Source organism: Balaenoptera physalus (genome assembly GCF_965194825.1).
Source record: "Balaenoptera physalus genome assembly, chromosome: 7".
Taxonomy (NCBI): Eukaryota; Metazoa; Chordata; class Mammalia; order Artiodactyla; family Balaenopteridae; genus Balaenoptera; species Balaenoptera physalus.
The window spans coordinates 32,505,490-32,524,021 of record NC_138886.1 but is presented as its reverse complement, the minus strand read 5'-3'; the positions used below and the strand labels follow the sequence as shown (position 1 = coordinate 32,524,021).

Genomic DNA, 18,532 nt, shown 5'->3' with positions numbered 1-18,532 from the left:
GTACCTCCTCAACATCAACCCCTTCCTGTAGTTCTGAGAAAAGTGGTCAATACTGAATCTGGAGAGATTCTCCAAATGTGGGAAGAAAAATAATGCAAAATGAAAGTGAAATCATTTAAAGATTTAGAGACAGATAACTAAAACTATGTGATAGGCTCCCCCACATAAATATAATTGGATCTAAAAACTAGAATCTACAACCTCATACCCTTTAGGATGGTTACCATCAAAAAATAGAAAATTACAAGTGTTGATGAGGATGTGGAGAAATTGGAGCCCTTGGGCACTGTTGGGAATGTAAAATGGTGCAGCCGCTGTGGAAAACAACGTGGCAGTTCCTCAAAAAATTAAAAATAGAATTACCATATGATCCAGCAATTCCACTTCTGGGTATATTTTCAAAAGAACTGAAATCAGGGTTTTCAACAGATATTTATACACCTGTGTTCACAGTAGCATTTATACACAATAGCCAAAAGTTGCAAGTGTCCATTGATGGATGAATAGCTAAACAAAATGTGGAATATACATACAATGGAGTATTATTCAGTCTTAAAAAGGAAAGATATTCTGACACATGATACAACACGGATGAACCTTGAGGACATTAGGCTAAGTGAAATAAATCAGTCACAAAAAGACAAATAGTGTAATCCACTTATATCAAGTACCTTGAATGGGCAAATTAACAGAGACAGAAAATAGAATGGTGGTTGCTAGTGGCTAGGCGGGGGAATGAGCAATTATCATTTAGTGGGTTCAGAGCTTCTGTTTGGGAAGATTAAAAGAGTTCTGGAGATTAGCTGCATAACAATGTGAATGTACTTAACATTACTAAACTGTACACTTAAAAATGGTTAAGATGGTAAATTTTATGTTGTGTACTTTACATCAATTAGAAATAAATGTGTTTTTTAAAAATTAGAATTTACAGTATTTGGTGTTCAATTCTGGAAACACATGTGAATCACGTGCGGAATTGTTAAAACAAGACATTGATTTTTCCCTCCCCCTCCCTTTCTCCTCCCCTAGAGATAGTTATCTAATCAGTTTGAAGTAGAGTCTTGGATGATTCTAATGTGTACCTACAGGAATCACTAGCACAGGAATTAGGAAAAAAATGTCAGTGATCTCACACATACTTTATAGACATGGAGTCTTAGAAGAAATGTGTGAGAGCAACAAGAAAGAGCTTAGACTTCAGTTTAACATACCTGAGGTTGATTCCCACCCTATTACTTCCTAGCTTTGTGACACTGGGCACCTTATGCTTCAGTGCCTGGCAAAGTACTCAGTGTCTAGCCTGATGCCTGGCACACAGGAAGCTATCAATAAATACTAGATTAAAAAATAACACATCTCTCTGGCGGCATAATGACTATATTGTTACATTAGTCTGAGAATTAGCTACTAGAAACAATAAAGGTAAAGTCCCAGAATAGCACATGGCACACAGTAGGCATGCAATAAATGACAGATATTATTACAAATATTATGGAAAGACCTTCAGAGATCATTTAATTCAACCTTCTCATTTAGCAGATGAAAACACTGGGGACCAGTTAAGAGAAAGGATTCTTTACCCACGGTTCATTTTATTATATAATAGCCTTCCACGATTTAAACTTCTGTTCTCTGATGTTGCCTACACTAAGATTCCAAAAATCAACGTTGCTGTTCAAACCATCACTTATGACAAGAATTGGGATGTGTTCAGATAAGCCTGTAGGTGCCTTGCTCAGCAATGTTACATGGGCAGAATGTATCTCTTTATGACTATCTGTGGAACATCAAATCTGAGACTTGAGACTCCACAGGTCTGAGTCACTATGTATCAAAGGCAATTTCCCTGGGTTCCCTGGGGAGTAAATCACTCCTTGCTGGTTTTCAAGGGTTTTCTCTAAAATGAGGCTTCAAAGCTTCCAAACTGTCAAGACTTCAGTGACCTACCAACCAACCGTGGTGCCCCATGGCTCTCAGTTATTCACTGACAGCCCCTACAGAGTGTGGTCAGAGGGAGGTACTCAGACCACCTCTGGGGCCCATTAAAAATGAAGATTCCAAGACCCGAGGGTGCAATCCTGCAGCCTCCACTTTGCCAGACTCCCAGGTGACTCTTATGCATGTTAAAGTTGAGAATCATTGTCATTCCAGGAACCATCTGGCAGTTCATTCATTCCAGTGCTCAATATTTTACTGAGCAGGTACTCCATGCAGGCCCTGTCTTTGGCACTATAGACAAAGTCAAAGAAGACATTGTTCTTATCCTCAAAGAACTCAGAATCTGCTAGAGGACAGATAAACTACAGTTGATATAGTACACTGTGGTCATTCAATCATTTCATTTCATCATTCACCAAATAAATATCAAGAGCCCACCATATTCTAGGCATAGATTCACATATAGAAAGGCTGTACGGTATAGTGGTTAAGCCATGGACATGGCACCTGCACTGCCTAGCTCTTATACTCACTATCAGCATGACCTTGGGCAAGTGACTTAACCTTTGTATGTCTCAGTTTCCTCATCTGTAAAATGGATACAATAATGACACTTCTCTCACAGGATGACTGTGATGATCCAATGAGTTAATAGATGTAAAGCCTGGAATAGTCTCCTGGCACATAGTAAGTGCTGAGTAGATTTCTATAGGAATCTAAGCTTCATGAAGGCCAGGCTCTTTGTCCCTTTTATCCCTAACACGTAGAGTGGTACCCGCCACATAGTAGGCAATTACTAAATAATTGTTGAACGGATAAACAAATTTCTGTGGGAGATTGCCATCAACGTGGCAAACTGAGCTGTAATTAACTGATTCTTCTCCTCACTTTCAACACATATATGTTGAGAAATATAAATAAACATTTAAAAATACATATATGGTCTCAAAATAAAGATAACTCCCCAGATACTGAATAATCAAGGAAAGAAATCTCAAGTATAAGTGTAAGCAGAAGCTGGCACATTAGAAGTCTCAAAAATTGCCAATTCTAATGATGGTGGTGGTGATGATGGTGATGATGTTGATGCGGCTGCCTGAAGATGACAGCTGGATGAAGATAAGTCTTGGGAAGAATTATGGGACACAATCTTCCTAGACCAACTACGTGGGAAGTCATTCTTCTCCCTGCTTTTGCCTGTGATAAACATCACCCACATATTTACCAAATAGACTTCAACTTCCATGAACGTGGAGCTACCTAGCTCATCTCTATCTCAGCTGTTCATCACATGATCACTGGATTTCATACACTGAACTAGTCTTAGAAATTTCCCTGAGACACTTTTTCCTGGTCCTGGGTCACCCATACACAAAGCTGTAAACTCACAGACGCTAATGTTTAGAAGAGACATAACATGTCGCAAAGTTCAAACTCTCAGCCCGTGTTTCACTTCACTGCTCACCACAGCTGCTAAGGTTGCTCAGCCTACTGATCATCTCTAAGGAAAGGATTCAAACTTTCATGAGTTTGTTAGAAGAGATTAACATTGAGACTTCTTACAGCCTGCTATAACCTGTTCTAGCTCTAGCTGCTTGGGATACCAATCTATAAGGGATGATACAACATTAGAAAAATAGTGATATGGCACCTGCAAACTCAGGTTTCTAAATGAATCCTTTAAATAACTGGCAAAATGTAAGTTGGACCCGCTGAAAACAACGTTAACACATTGGAATAGAAATTTAAAAAGTGTTCTCAACTGGCGTTAACCAATCCAAGGTGAGTATTTTCATTTTTTGCATGTGCAAAAAGTATACGGTGAAACTACTGGATACACCACCAACTCTGAGACCAGCCAGCTAAAACCAACTAGTACATAGTACAGTGCCGTTCACTGGGAATGAGTGATTCATTTTATTATTTAAAATGTAAACACTTGGCCTTTCTCACCTTCTGAGATGGCCCACACTCCATCTGTGGAGTGTGTTTCTCTCTAAATAAACCTACTTCTTACCTATCACTTTGCCTCTCACTGAATTCTTTCTACGATGAGACATCAAGAACCTGAGCTTCATTAAGTCCTGAAACCAGGTGTGTGATCTCAGTTGGAAGACTGTGGGTTTTGGCCGGGTTTGAGTCCCAACAGCGTGGGTTCGAGTCCCAGTCTGGGTTTTGGCCAGGTTCGAGTACCAGCAGTGTGGGTTCGAATCCCAGTGTGGGTTTTGGCCGGGTCTGAGTCCCGGCCGCGTGGGTTCAAGTCTCAATCTGAGGTGCACGGTTTCAGCTGGTGACCACGAAGGGACAGCGATAAGGTAAGAAAATGTTTGAGAGTTAGGTCTTGGTCCTACAGAAGCCCATGGGACGCCACAAACCAGGCACACTGGGGAGGATGCTCTGCTGCTGTCTGCTCATTTTTGACTGGCGGGTCAACCCCGTGTACTTATGCACATCCAACGGCAGGTCCAGGACAGAACTGTTAATCTCTATACTCTTCTCCTTGACTCTGAGGTTTTTCTCCTACATTCTTGCATTCTTATTCATTCCTGCTCTATTTCTTTCTTTCTTCTGTTAACCCCAGAAGACCTGTGTGACCACCAAGGTGTACTTTTTATTGCTTTTACTCCCCTCCCTCTGACCCTTACAAATGCTGACCCTTTATCCCCAACTTATAGCTAGACCAACTCCTGCTCATCGTCAACACTGTTGGGGATGTCTTCTGTGACATTTTTTTGCGACTTTTTGGGAACTAACACCTGGCTGGGAGACTACCTTGGAAGGGATAGCATCTAAAATCATAAGTGCAAATCTTTTGACCAAATTGTGCAGTGGATTTTGACTTAAGAGTGGAATTTTGGATAGCCCGGGAGTTAGAGACGTCATCTCAGGCTTGTATGAAGTGGGTCAGGCTGCATCAATCCCAACCAATACCCCTCTGGGCTATATACTCTGGGACTGGGAAAGATGTGGACAACAGGAATTAAAAGGAAAAAACTTATTAGGTCATGTAATCAGGTTTGGCCACAATATGAGTTAGGAAATTTAAAATGGAGTGAAGTACCCTATATTCAAATTTTCATGGCCTTGTATCTAGTCAGTGGAATCCAAAAGGAATTTAAGGTGTGTATAGCTCAGAGGGATAACTCTAGGAAGGACACAGAGGACATTTTAACTGACCCACCCTACAGGGCCACGGATCCTGAACGTGGATCCCTCCTCCCCCGAGGTACAGGTCCTTTTGACTATGCATTTCATAGCTCAGTCTGCCCCAGACATCAGGCGTGAAATTCAGAAAGCAACTGCTGGTCTTCAGACTCCAGTGATTGTTTTGTTCCAATTGGCTTATTTGGTTTTCAGTAATAGGGATATGGCCAAAAAGACTGAACGCACCCAGAGAAATATGAAAAAGGCCCAAATGATTGCAGTGGCTTTGTCCACTCAGAGACCCCTAAAGGGGAAGCCGGCTTTTCTGGACCAATCTGGCCCTGGCAGACCACAAGGCCCATGGGTACCCATACAAGGCCAGGATACCCTGTGTGGACAAAAAGGGCACTGGAGTGAGGATTGTGATCGATGTGCCCTTTGCATACAGCCAGGGCACTGGAAGAGGGAATGCCCCAGATGGCAGAGAGCGAAGGGGGCCCCTCGGCTATTGATGGCTTTGCAATCAGAAAACTGAAGGGGCCCAAAGCTGAAAGCGGCTCTGCCTAGACATACCAACTACATAACTAATGTTGAGCCTTGGGTGGTCATTGATGTGGCGGGCCACTTGATAGAATTTCTTATAGACACTGGTGCAACCTTCTTGGTCTTAACCCAAAGGATTGGAAACCTTAGCAATCATAAGGAATATGTAATTGGGTTGTCAGGGAAGAGACACAGGCACACTTTCCTGGAACCCCTTTTGTGCAAGAACAATGGCCAGCTGTTTTTACATTCCTTTCTGTTTGTGCCTGACTGTCCCATCCCTTTAGTGGTAAGTGATTTATTAACTATGTTAGGGGCCACTCTGTTTCTTGAGGGGCAAGGGAACCACCCTCATCACCAAGTGGTTCTAACAAAAAGCAAAAAGGAACAGATAAAATCTGAAGCTAAAATAGAAGCCATAGTAGACCCTGGAATGTGGAATATCGAGGTTCTGGGCTTAGCCAAAGATATCCAGCTGGTGATTATTAAGTAAAAAGGGTTACATAGTGTCTAAATATAAGGTACAAATTTCTTAAACCTAGGGAAGATCCTCAAGAATGTTTGTAAGTAGATTATCAAAATAGGAGGCCACTGGTCTGACTAACCTGACCATAGCTGATATTCAGAGCCTGATAGGAATTTTGGAAGAGGCCTTCTCCCCTAAGCTAAATGAGGAAAAGTAAAACTTTCCAACATAGGTGAATGGGTATGTCAGTCCTTCAATATCATTGAGGTACCCACCCAATTCTTTGACAAAGAAAATAAAAACTGTCCTTGTCTTACAAATGTAGTCTTTATAGGACCAGAGGTGTGGCTCCAAAAATAATCCAAAACCCACCAATCGTTTTACCACTCCTCAAACCTCCCCTATTTATCTTAAGAGGCTTGTAAATATTAAACAAAGGGGAAACAAAGTCATCCTAGGAGGAACTTGCCTGTACCTTTGAGATGCAAATGTCCTATCTGGTCTTCTCAGGAACTCTTCTCTCTGCCATCTTTTTAAACTGCAAATTTTGAGAAGAGGGTAAAGTAATTTAGAACTTGACTTGTCAAGGATAAATAGAAATCTTAAGTGTCTTGTCTGTAAACACTAGTAAAAAGGATTTAGCCATCTAGGTAGGCGACCTTGATTTGTTCCATCTGCTAGAAGCCCAATTTGAATCCAACCCCTTGTAACTGATGGCTTTTATGTTGTACCTGACTTAGGGCTGAAATTTTGGAATGGGAACTATGAGGCCTCTGTGTTTGTTTGTGTGTTCATATGTATCTATATGTGCGTTGTAGGTATATGGTATTGCCAAAAATTAATTCGTAAAAGAGCTCTACTTAATTGGTTTTTAAAAATTAAGCCCTTATGTAAATACTCAGAAATAGAAAACAATCTGGCCAGAATAAATTTCAGGTTCATGTCATCTGGAAAATATTTAATACTAAACTGATATCTGATATTGAAGGTGGCTTAAGCTTGTTGGTTTGATTAATATAGACATGTTAGAGTCATCAATGCTAACTATATTACTTCTGTTGTACCTAGGTTTATTAGAGGTCAAATAAGACCTTATTCTATCTGTTACAAATTTGTCAACAAGAAAAGTAACTCAATGTGAAAAAAACTTTTAAGAAAAGTAAGATATGTGTTTTTAGTAAGAGAAGGTGTGAAGAATGAAAAATACTGAAAAGAGTTACGCATGATCAGGATTTTCTAAGATTGGATTGAACTTAGTTGGGTAAATGGATTTTGTTAGGAATGGGCTAGAACAAGACTGGATTTGGTTTCTTCCTCCAAAGTATTCTTGAAATGCTGCTTTAACAACAGATTGTGTGAGTTTCTTTGCCTTTAAGTGACTTGTATTTGCTTTTGAGATCTTTTGTAACTTTGGTTAAGGAATAAGTATTGTCTCACAGTGACCTATGATCTTATTTGACCAAGTGTTTTAAAACTTTTTGACAAACTTCCCAAATATCAAATTTTAATTAAGCTTCTTTTGATTTCCAGCTAACTTTAGGGTACTTTGTAGGTCCCCTGAGGTATCTTAAAGAGAAATATATAACTAGGATTATTTGGTATGTTAAATGTAATCATTCGTAATTCTGGTTATTGTGACCAAGTTTCTTTATCGATTACACTGTAATCAGATGTTTAACCATGCTTTTAAGTCTTTTGTCATTTATAGATATTTTTGTACTCAGATGCTGTTACAAAGAGTGCTTCATCATCAAGGAGATTCATAGAAAGGCTATGGAAACAATTACAACAGTTCCACACCAAGATGATGGCTATGTGAGGATTCCAGCCCGTACTGACTTAAAACAAGCAGCTGCCCGGCCCCTGGGGCCCCTAGATCAGGCATCCAGAGATTTTTACTCCCTGACAGACAAGGTCGATGCCCCTACTCAGCCTTGAAGCAGTTACGGAAGACAGACCATCACCCTTCTGCTTCCCATAAGAATATGGGAGTAAAATCTCTGAGGGGGGAATAAAACAGGAGGGAAGGAGGCAGGGCACAACCTTTGAAAGAATGACATAGCCCGAGGACATGACATAAACTGATCAGAACCAAATGGGTCTAAGATGGCGGACAAGTCAACTTCCACTAGACCTTGAGCCTCAGTATACACTCACATCAGCAAGCTAAATGACACACCCACAGGCGCCATGACAGTTCCAAGACCGACCATAAGGATCAAAAAGTGGGCGGTGGCCCAATTCCTGGAAATCCCTGCCCCTTCCTAAAATAGCTGGATACTCCTCCAGCTATTTTAGCCTATGAAAATAGCACTCATTAGCCTATGAAATTACCCAGTTCTAAAAAAACTGACAACCCCATAACCTGGTGCCTTTCTCACTTTCTAGATGGCCCACACTCTGTCTGTGGAGTGTTTCTCTCTAAATAAATCCACTTCTTACCTATCAAAAAAAAAAAATGTAAACACTTTAATATACCTCCCCCAAATCTATCTGATTCTGATCATAATTCCTAGACAATTCTAAATAAATAAAAATGTTAGGATACGTTGAGTAGTCTTTCATTTTTAACATAAAGAGGCACACCATTTTTACTACCAGAAAATCAGTTTCTCCCTGAACCTCCTAAAATATTAAATATTTAGAGATTCTCCTCTTCAAAAGCGCCCACATGTCTCTGTCTAGCCCTCGTTCTGTCATTGCAAACACCCTCTCATTACCTGCCTCCAACCCCCCAAACATCCATACCCATGCTGGGTCGGCCTCTGAAAACCAACTTTGCTTCTAGACAGTCAAGGATTCCTGGAGGAAAGGTAACTATTGGGTGACCTCAGTTCCCCTTCCCACTGGCAGAGGCAGCACAGTACACTGACTAAGCCCCAGGGTCAGTCTACCTGGGTTTGCTTGCTGGTTGGAGAATACATGTAACCCCTCAATAACCATCTGACCCTGGGCAAGTTACTCAACATCTCTGAGTCTTTTACCTCCTCTGTGCCACAGGGATGACAGTCATAATACCTTACTTATCATGCAGTTATGAGCTAAAATGAGGGAACACGTGGAAAGCATATAGAACAGTGCTTGGCACAAAGTAAATGCCCAATATGTACCAGCTATTTTTTACTGTTGTCACTGTGCCATCTTTGATCCTAGATGACTCTTTCCTCTCCACTCTATCTCAGGTTTGCCTCACCTCATAACCAAATTTCTGCCATGATTTGAGGCTAGGACTATGGAAATACAGTAGACATTAGGGAAGATTTCAAGAAGGCAATGACATTAAAGTCGGACAATAAAAAATTTCTTTCTATTTGAGTGCTTATCAGAAAATTGGAAAAGGAAGAAATTAAAGAATTGCATAATCCCCTTAAAATTCTTTATAGATCAATCAGGGTCCCTTCAACTTCCTTCTATATATTCTCAGATGGGTATATTTAGTTCTCTCTCTCCCCACCCCAATATGTCACGTCTTCCCAACCTTGTTTATTTGTCAGAGCTTTCCCCCTAACTTTATCTTTTCTAAACCTTCTCAGCCCAAAGGCATGCCACGTGCCAGCTACAGTAACACCAGGGCTTAGCAGAGCAGAGTTACACATCCAAATTTTCTTGAGCCCTCTATTCCTAAGAATACGAGTAACTTTGAAGAAACCACACACTAGACTTTAGTTAGGCAAAAATAAAATAAAATAGCTTATTGGACCCAAACTGCTTTTTATTTGTGCCATTTCTGTCAGTGTCACACATAAATTTTAATTATACTAAAAGAAGAGTTAAGGAACAACTGTCAGGAAGACAGACTGAAAGTGACAGGGCTGCTGTAGGTTATGAATGTTGTTCACTGCACAAAGGCAACCAGCTGAGGGGTTAGTGGGGCCTGAAATCCAGCTTCTCACTCAAAAAGCCATGCATCCTGGGACACGTGGAATTTACTCAGAAGGGACATATTTTTCTACTTCATACAAAGACACCATATGGGCTAGGAGTGGTTACATACAGGGTTATTTAGTAAATAAGCCAATATATTGAGGATAACGGGACCCAGATTTCTCACTGTCAGAGAAAAGAGTTTCAAATATGGAGAGGGTGTTGGGTTGGTGGATGTATCAATGTGAACTCATGACATTTAATATAGATCGATATAATTTATGTGAGTCTGTGAAGGTGTGTAAATGAATACATTTCCTAGCTACTTCCACCAAGTGGGTCTAGAATCCATGATATACCAGTAGCAATGATCATATTAATATTCTCTGATAAAAGGAATCAGAGCCCATTGGAAAGATAGAGGATTCCAGGGCTAGGACAACGAAAGTACAAGATGAGCCAGGAACATCTTGTGGTTCTAGAAAGTAAGAAAGTGCTCAAAAATCTTGGGAAGGGCTTCCCTGGTGGTGCAGTGGTTGAGAATCTGCCTGCTAATGCAGGGGACACGGGTTCGAGCCCTGGTCTGGGAAGATCCCACATGCCATGGAGCAACTAGGCCCGTGAGCCACAACTACTGAGCCTGCGCATCTGGAGCCTGTGCTCCGCAACAAGAGAGGCCGCGATAGTGAGAGGCCCACACACCGCGATGAAGAGTGGCCCCCGCTTGCCACAACTAGAGAAAGCCCTCGCACAGAAACGAAGACCCAACACAGCCAAAAAAAAAAAAAAAAATCTTGGGAACATGTCAAAATTACAGAAGGCCAGCTTGAAAGGATTCCCTCCTTCCACCTGTCTCTAGTCTCCCAAACACCCATACCCATGCTTGCCAAAATCAGGGAAAATGTGAGCATCAAAATAAGTATTGACAAAGATTGTAACACATTAAATAAAATTATAATCTATTAATTCATACTGACACAAACAAATGAATGAATAAAATATAAATGGGAAAGAAGGAAAAACTGTACCTTAAAATAGAATACCAACTAATAAATATAGAATAATAAAAGTTAGAAAATTGTCATTTGGTAACTATCAGAGTAATAATTCAGGCAAAATGATCAATGGATGCTTAAATTAATGGGTGAAAATTTAATGGGGAACAGGATATTTCATCCCAAGGTATCACCCCATAAAATATTTATCAGTTAGTGAATACAAAATACTTATTCATTGTTAACGACAAAATCACTATTAATTAATCTTTTTTTTTTTAACATCTTTATTGGAGTATAATTGCTTTACAATGGTGTGTTAGTTTCTGCTTTATAACAAAGTGAATCAGCTATACACATACATATATCCCCATATCTCCTCCCTCCTGCGTCTCCATCCCATCCTCCCAATCCCACCCCTCTAGGTGGTCACAAGGCACCGAGCTGATCTCCCTGTGCTATGCAGCTGCTTCCCACTAGCTATTTTATATTTGGTGGTGTATATATGTCCATGCCACTCTCTCACTTCGTCCAAGCTTACACTTTCCCATCCCCCTGTCCTCAAGTCCATTCTCTACGTCTGCATCTTTATTCCTGTCCTGCCCTTAGGTTCTTCAGAACTTTTTTTTTTTAGATTCCATATATATGTGTTAGCATGCAGTATTTGTTTTTCTCTTTCTGACTTACTTCACTCTGTGTGACAGACTCCAAGTCCATCCATCTCACTACAAATAACTCAATTTCGTTTCTTTTTATGGCTGAGTAATATTCCATTGTATATATGTGCCACATCTTCTTTATCCTTTCATCTGTCGATGGACACTTAGCTTGCTTCCATGTCCTGGCTATTGTAAATAGAGCTGCCATGAACATTGTGGTACATGACTCTTTTTGAATTATGGTTTTCTCAGGGTATATGCCCACTAGTGGGATTTGCTGGGTCATATGGTAGTTCTATTTTTAGTTTTTTAAGGAACCTCCATACTGTTCTCCATAGTGGCTGTATCAATTTACATTCCCACCAACAGTGCAAGAGGGTTCCCTTTTCTCCACACCCTCTCCAGCATTTATTGTTTGTAGATTTTCTGATGATGGCCATTCTGACCGGAGTGAGGTGATACCTCATTGTAGTTTTGATTTGCATATCTCTAATGATTAGTGATGTTGAGCATCCTTTCATGTGTTTGTTGGCAATCTGTATATCTTCTTTGGAGAAATGTCTATTTAGGTCTTCTGCCCATTTTTGGATTGGGTTGTTTGTATTTTTGATATTGAGCTGCATGAACTTCTTGTAAATTTTGGAAATTAACCCTTTGTCAGTTGCTTCATTTGCAAATATATTCTCCCATTCTGAGAGTTGTCTTTTCATCTTCTTTATGGTTTCCTTTGCTGTGCAAAAGCTTTTACGTTTCATTAGGTCCTATTTATTTTTGTTTGTATTTCCATTTCTCTAGGAGGTGGGGCAAAAAGGATCTTGCTGTGATATATGTCATAGAGTGTTCTGCCTATGTTTTCCTCTAAGAGGTTTATAGTGTCTGGCCTTACATTTAGGTCTTTAATCCATTTTTAGTTTATTTTTGTGTATGTGTTAGGGAGTGTTCTAATTTCAATCTTTTACACGTAGTTGTCCAGTTTTCCCAGCACCACTTATTGAAGAGGCTGTCTTTTCTCCATTGTATATTTTTACTTCCTTTATCAAAGATAAAGTGACCATATGTGCGTGGGTTTATCTCTGAGCTTTCTATCCTGTTCCATTGATCTATATTCTGTTTTGCTGCCAGTACCATACTGTCTTGATTACTGTAGCTTTGTAGTATAGTCTGAAGTCCAGGACCCTGATTCCTCCAGCTCCGTTTTTCTTTCTCAACATTGCTTTGGCTATTCTGGGTCTTTTGTGTTTCCATACAAATTGAGAATTTTTTTGTTCTAGTTCTGTGAAAAATGCCATTGGTAGTTTGGTAGGGATTGCACTGAATCTGTAGATTGCTTTGGGTAGTATAGTCATTTTCACAACGTTGCTTATTCAAATCCAAGAACATGGTATATCTCTCCATCTGTTGGTATCATCTTTAATTTCTTTCATCAGTGTCTTATAGTTTACTGCATACAGGTCTTTTATCTCCTTAGGTATGTTTATTCCTAGGTATTTTATTCTTTTTGCTGCAATGGTATATGGGAGTGTTTCCTTATTTTCTCTTTTATATTTTTCATCATTAGTGTATAGGAATGCAAGAGATTTCTGTGCATTAATTTTGTATCCTGCTACTTTACCAAATTCTTTGATTAGCTCTAGTAGTTTTCTGCTAGCATCTTTAGGATTCTCTATGTATAGTATAATGTCATCTGTAAACAGTGACAGTTTTACTTCTTTTTTTCCGATTTGGATTCCTTTTATTTATCATCTCTGATTGCTGTGGCTAAAACTTCCAAAACTATGTTGAATAATATTGGTGACAGTGGGCAACCTTGTCTTGTTCCTGATCTTAGTGGAAATGGTTTCAGTTTTCCTCCACTGAGAACAATGTTGGCTGTGGGTTTGTCGTATATGGCCTTTATTATGTTGAGGTAAGTTTCCTCTATGCCTACTTCCTAGAAGGTTTTTTTTTTTTTTTTAAACTTAGGTTTATTTATTTATTTATTTTTATGGCTGTGTTGGGTCTTCGTTTCTGTGTGAGGGCTTTCTCTAGTTGCGGCAGGTGGGGGCCATTCTTCATCGCAGTGCGCGGGCCTCTCATTATCGTGGCCTCTCTTGTTCTGGAGCACAGGCTCCAGACGCGCAGGCTCAGTAATTGTGGCTCATGGGCCCAGTTGCTCCGCGGCATGTGGGATCTTCCCAGACCAGGGCTCGAACCCGTATCCTCTGCATTGGCAGGCAGATTCTCAACCACTGCGCCACTAGGGAAGCCCCCTAGAAGGTTTTTATCATAAATGGGTGTTGAATTTTGTCAAAAACTTTTTCTGCATCTGTTGAGGTGATCATGTGGTTTTTATCCTTCAGTTTGTTAATATGGTGTATCACATTGATTCATTTGCATATATTAAAGAATCCTTGCATTCTTGGGATAAACCCCACTTGATCAAGGTGTCTGATCCTTTTAATGTGCTGTTGGATTCTGTTTTCTACTATTTGGTTGAGGATATGTGCATCTATGTTCATCAGTGATACTGGCCTGTAGTTTTCTTTTTATGTGACATCTTTGTCTGGTTTTGGTATCAGGGTGATGTGGCCTCATAGAGTGAGTTTGGGATTGTTCTTCCCTCTGCTATATTTTATAAGACTTTAAGAAGGATAGGTGTTAGCTCGTCTCTAAATGTTGATAGAATTCACCTGTGAAGCCATCTGTTCCTGGGCTTTTGTTTGTTGAAAGATTTTTAATCACAGTTTCAATTTTAGTGCTTGTGATTGGTCTGTTTATAGTTTCTATTTCTTCCTGGTTCAGTCTCAGCAGGTTGTGCTTTTCTAAGAATTTGTCCATTTCTTCCAGGTTGCCCATCTTATTGACATATAGTTACTTGTAGTAATCTCTCATGATCCTATGTATTTCTGCAGTGTCAGTTGTTACTTCTTTTTCATTTCTAATTCTATTGATTTGAGTCTTCTCCCTTTTTTTCTTGATGAGTCTGGCTACTGGTTTATCAATTTTGTTTATCTTCTCAAAGAACCAGCTTTTAGTTTCATTGATCTTTGCTATCATTTCCTTCATTTCTTTCTGATCTGATCTTTATGATTTCTTTCCTTCTGCTAACTTTGAGGTTTTTTTGTTCTTCTTTCTCTAACTGCTTTAGGTGTAAGGTTAGGTTGTTTATTTGAGATGTTTCTTGTTTCTTGAGGTAGGATTGTATTGCTATAAACTTCCCTCTTAGAATGCTTTTGCTGCATCCCATAGGTTTTGGTTCATTGTGTTTTCATTGTCATTTGTTTCTAGGTATTTTTGGGTTTCCTCTTTGATTTCTTCAGTGATCTCTTGGTTATTTAATAGTGTATTGTTTAGCCTCCATGTGTTTGTATTTTTTACAGATTTTTTTCCTGTAATTGATATCTAGTCTCATAGCGTTGTTGTTGGAAAAGATACCAGATATGATTTCAATTTCCTTAAATTTACCAAGGCTTGATTTGTGACCCAAGATATGATCTGTCCTGTAGAATGTTCCATGAGCACTTGAGAAGAAAGTGTATTCTGTTGTTCTTGGATGGAATGTCCTATAAATATCAATTAAGTCCATCTTGTTTAATGCACCATTTAAAGCTTGTGTTTCCTTATTTATTTTCATTTTGGATGATCTGTCCATTGGTGAAAGTGGGGTATTAAAGTTCCCTCCTATTACTGTGTTACTGTCGATTTCCCCTTTTATGGCTGTTAGCATTTGCCTTATGTACTGAGGTGCTCCTACGTTGGGTGCATAAATATTTACAATTGTTATATCTTCTTCTTGGATTGATCCCTTGATCATTATGTAGTGTCTTTCTTTGTCTCTTGTAATAGTGTTTATTTTAAAGTCTATTTTGTCTGATATGAGAATTGCTACTCCAGCTTTCTTTTGATTTCCATTTGCATGGAATATCTTTTTCCATCCTCTCACTTTCAGTCTGTATGTCCCTAGGTCTGAAGTGGATCTCTTGTAGACAGCATATGTATGGGTCTTGTTTTTGTATCCATTCAGCCAGTCTATGTCTTTTGCTTGGAGCATTTAATCCATTTACATTTAAGGTTGTTATCCATATGTATGTTCCTGTTACCATTTTCTTAATTGTTTTGGGTTTGTTATTGTAGGTCTTTTCCTTCTCTTGTGTTTCCTGCCTAGAGAATTCCTTTAGCATTCGTTGTAAAGCTGGTTTGGTAGCACTGAATTCTCTTAGCTTTTGCTTGTCTGTTAAGGTTTTAATTTCTCCTTCGAATCTGAATGAGATCCTTGCTGGGTAGAGTAATCTTGGTTGTAGGTTTTTCCCTTTCATCACTTTAAATACGTCCTGCCACTCCCTTCTGGCTTGCAGAGTTTCTGCTGAAAGTTCAGCTGTTAACCTTATGGGGATTCCTTTGTATGTTATTTGTTGTTTTTCCCTTGCTGCTTTTAATATTTTTTCTTTGATAGTTTGATTAATATGCGTCTTGATAGTTTGATTAATATGTGTCTTGGCATGTTTGATAGTTTGATTAATATGTGTCTTGGCATGTTTTTCTCTTGAGTTTATCCTGTATGGGACTCTCTGCGCTTCCTGGACTTGACTGACTATTTCCTTTCCCATATTAGGGAAGTTTCAACTATAATCTCTTCTAATATTTTCTCAGTTCCTTTCTTTTTCTCTTCTTCTTCTGGGACCCCTACAATTTGAATGTTAATGCGTTTAATGTTGTCCCAGAGGTCTCTGAGATTGTCCTCAATTCTTTTCGTTCTTTTTCCTTTACTCTGCTCTGCAGTAGTTATTTCCACTATTTTATCTTCCAGGTCACTTATCCGTTCTTCTGCCTCAGTTATTCTGCTCTTGATCCCTTCTAGAGAATTTTTAATTTCATTTATTGTGTTGTTCATCATTGTTTGTTTGCTCTTTAGTTCTTCTAGGTCCTTGTCGAACGTTTTTTGTATTTTCTCCATTCTATTTCCAAGATTTTGGATCACCTTTACTATCATTACTCTGAATTCTTTTGCAAGTAGACTGCCTATTTCCTCTTCATTTGTTTGGTCTGGTGGGTTTTTACCTTGCTCCTTCATCTGCTGCACATTTCTCTGTCTTCTCATTTTGCTTAACTTTGTGTTTGGGGTCTCCTTTTCACAGGCTGCAGGTTCATAGTTCCCATTGTTCTTGGTGTCTGCCCCCAGTGGGTAAGGTTGGCTCAGTTGGCTGTGTAGGGTTCCTGGTGTAGGGGACTGGTGCCTGTGTTCTGGTGGATGAGGTTGGATCTTGTCTTTCTGGTGGGCAGGACCACATCTGGTGGTGTGTTTTGAGGTGTCTGTGAACTTATTATGATTTTAGGCAGCCTCTCTGCTAATGGGTGGGGTTGTGTTCCTGTCTTGCTAGTTGTTTGGCATGGGGTGTCCAGCACTGTAGCTTGCTGGTCGTTGAGTGGAGCTGGGTCTTAGCATTGAGATGGAGATCTCTGGGAGAGCTTTCGCCGTTTTATATTACATGGGGCTGGGAGGTCTCTGGTGGATCAATGTCCTGAAATTGGCTCTCCCACCTCAGAGGCTCAGGATTGACACCCAGCTGGAGCACCAAGACCCTGTCAGCCACACGGCTCAGAAGAAAAGTGAGAAAAAGAAAGAAAGAAAGAATGGAAAAATAAAATAAAATAAAGTTATTAAAATAAAGAATTTTAAAAAATATTAAAAATAAAAAAGTAATTTCAAAAAAAGAAAGAAAGACGAGAGCAACCAACCCAAAAAACAAATCCACCAATGATAACAAGCACTGAAAACTATACCCAAAAAAAACCCCCCAAAATGGACAGAGAGAACCCTAGGACAAATGGTAAAAGCAAAGCTATACAGACAAAACCACACAAAGAAGCATACACATACACACTCAGAAAAAGAGAAAAAGGAAAAAATATATATATATATAAAATATAAAGGAAGAAAGCAACCAAATCAATAAACAAATCTACCAATGATAATAAGCTCTAAATACTAAACTAAGATAAACATAAAACCAGAAACAAATTAGATCCAGAAAGCAAACCCCAAGTCTACAGTTGCTCCCAAAGTCCACCACCTCAATTTTGGATGATTCCTTGTCTCTTCAGGTATTCCATAGATGCAGGGTACATCAAGTTGATTGTCGAGACTTAATCCACTGCTCCTGAGGCTGCTGGGAGAAATTTCCCTTTCTCTTCTTTGTTTGCACAGCTCCTGGGGTTCAGCTTTGGATTTTGCCCCACCTCTGCATGTAGGTTGCCTGAGGGTGTCTGTTCCCCGCCCAGACAGGACGGGGTTAAAGTAGCAGCTGATTAGGGGGCTCTGTTTCGCTCAGGCTGGGGGGAGGGAGGGGTATGGAATACGGGGCCAGCCTGCAGTGGCAGAGGCCAGCGTGATGTTGCAACAGCCTGAGGCATGCAGTGTGTTCTCCCGGGGAAGCTGTCCCTGGATCACGGGACCCTGGCAGTGGCAGGCTGCACCGGCTCCCGGGAGGGGAGGTGTGGAGAGTGACCTGTGCTTGCACACAGGCTTCTTGGTGCCTGCAGCAGCAGCCTTAGCGTTTCATGCCAGTCTCAGGTGTCCACACTGATAGCCACGGCTCACACCTGTCTCTGGAGCTTGTTTAGGTGGTGCTCTGAATCCCCTCTCCTCACGCATCCCAAAACAATGGTCTCTTGCCTCATAGGCAGCTCCAGACTTTTTCTTGGACTCCCTCCCAGCTAGCTGTGGTGCACCAGCCCCCTTCAGGCTGTGTTCATGCAGCCAACCCCAGTCCTCTCCCCGGGATCTGACCTCTGAAGCCCGAGCCTCAGCTCCCAGCCCCCACCCACCCTGGCGGCTGAGCAGACAAGCCTCTAGGGCTGGTGAGTGCTGGTCGGCACTGATCCTGTGTGCGGGATTCTCTCCACTTTGTGCTCTGCACCCCTGTTGCTGCACTCTCCTCCGT

General features: G+C 40.3%; 3 long non-coding RNA genes across 5 annotated transcripts in view; 2 read left to right on the top strand and 1 right to left on the bottom strand.

Moving 5' to 3' along the window:
- The window catches only part of LOC309663976, a 307,408-nt gene that overhangs the window by 12,235 nt on the left and 276,641 nt on the right, over positions 1-18,532 (bottom strand). For all 3 annotated transcript variants that reach the window (XR_014265525.1, XR_014265526.1, XR_014265527.1), the window contains one exon: positions 6,570-6,632. This is a non-coding gene — a long non-coding RNA (uncharacterized lncRNA). The remainder of the gene's footprint in view (positions 1-6,569; positions 6,633-18,532) is intronic.
- LOC309663981 overlaps positions 1-18,532 on the top strand; it is a 173,303-nt gene that overhangs the window by 145,672 nt on the left and 9,099 nt on the right. The gene's annotated exons all lie outside the window — the stretch shown is intronic.
- On the top strand, positions 13,386-17,504 carry LOC309663987. Its single transcript, XR_014265544.1, has 2 exons — positions 13,386-13,549; positions 13,869-17,504. It is a non-coding gene; the product is annotated as an uncharacterized lncRNA (long non-coding RNA).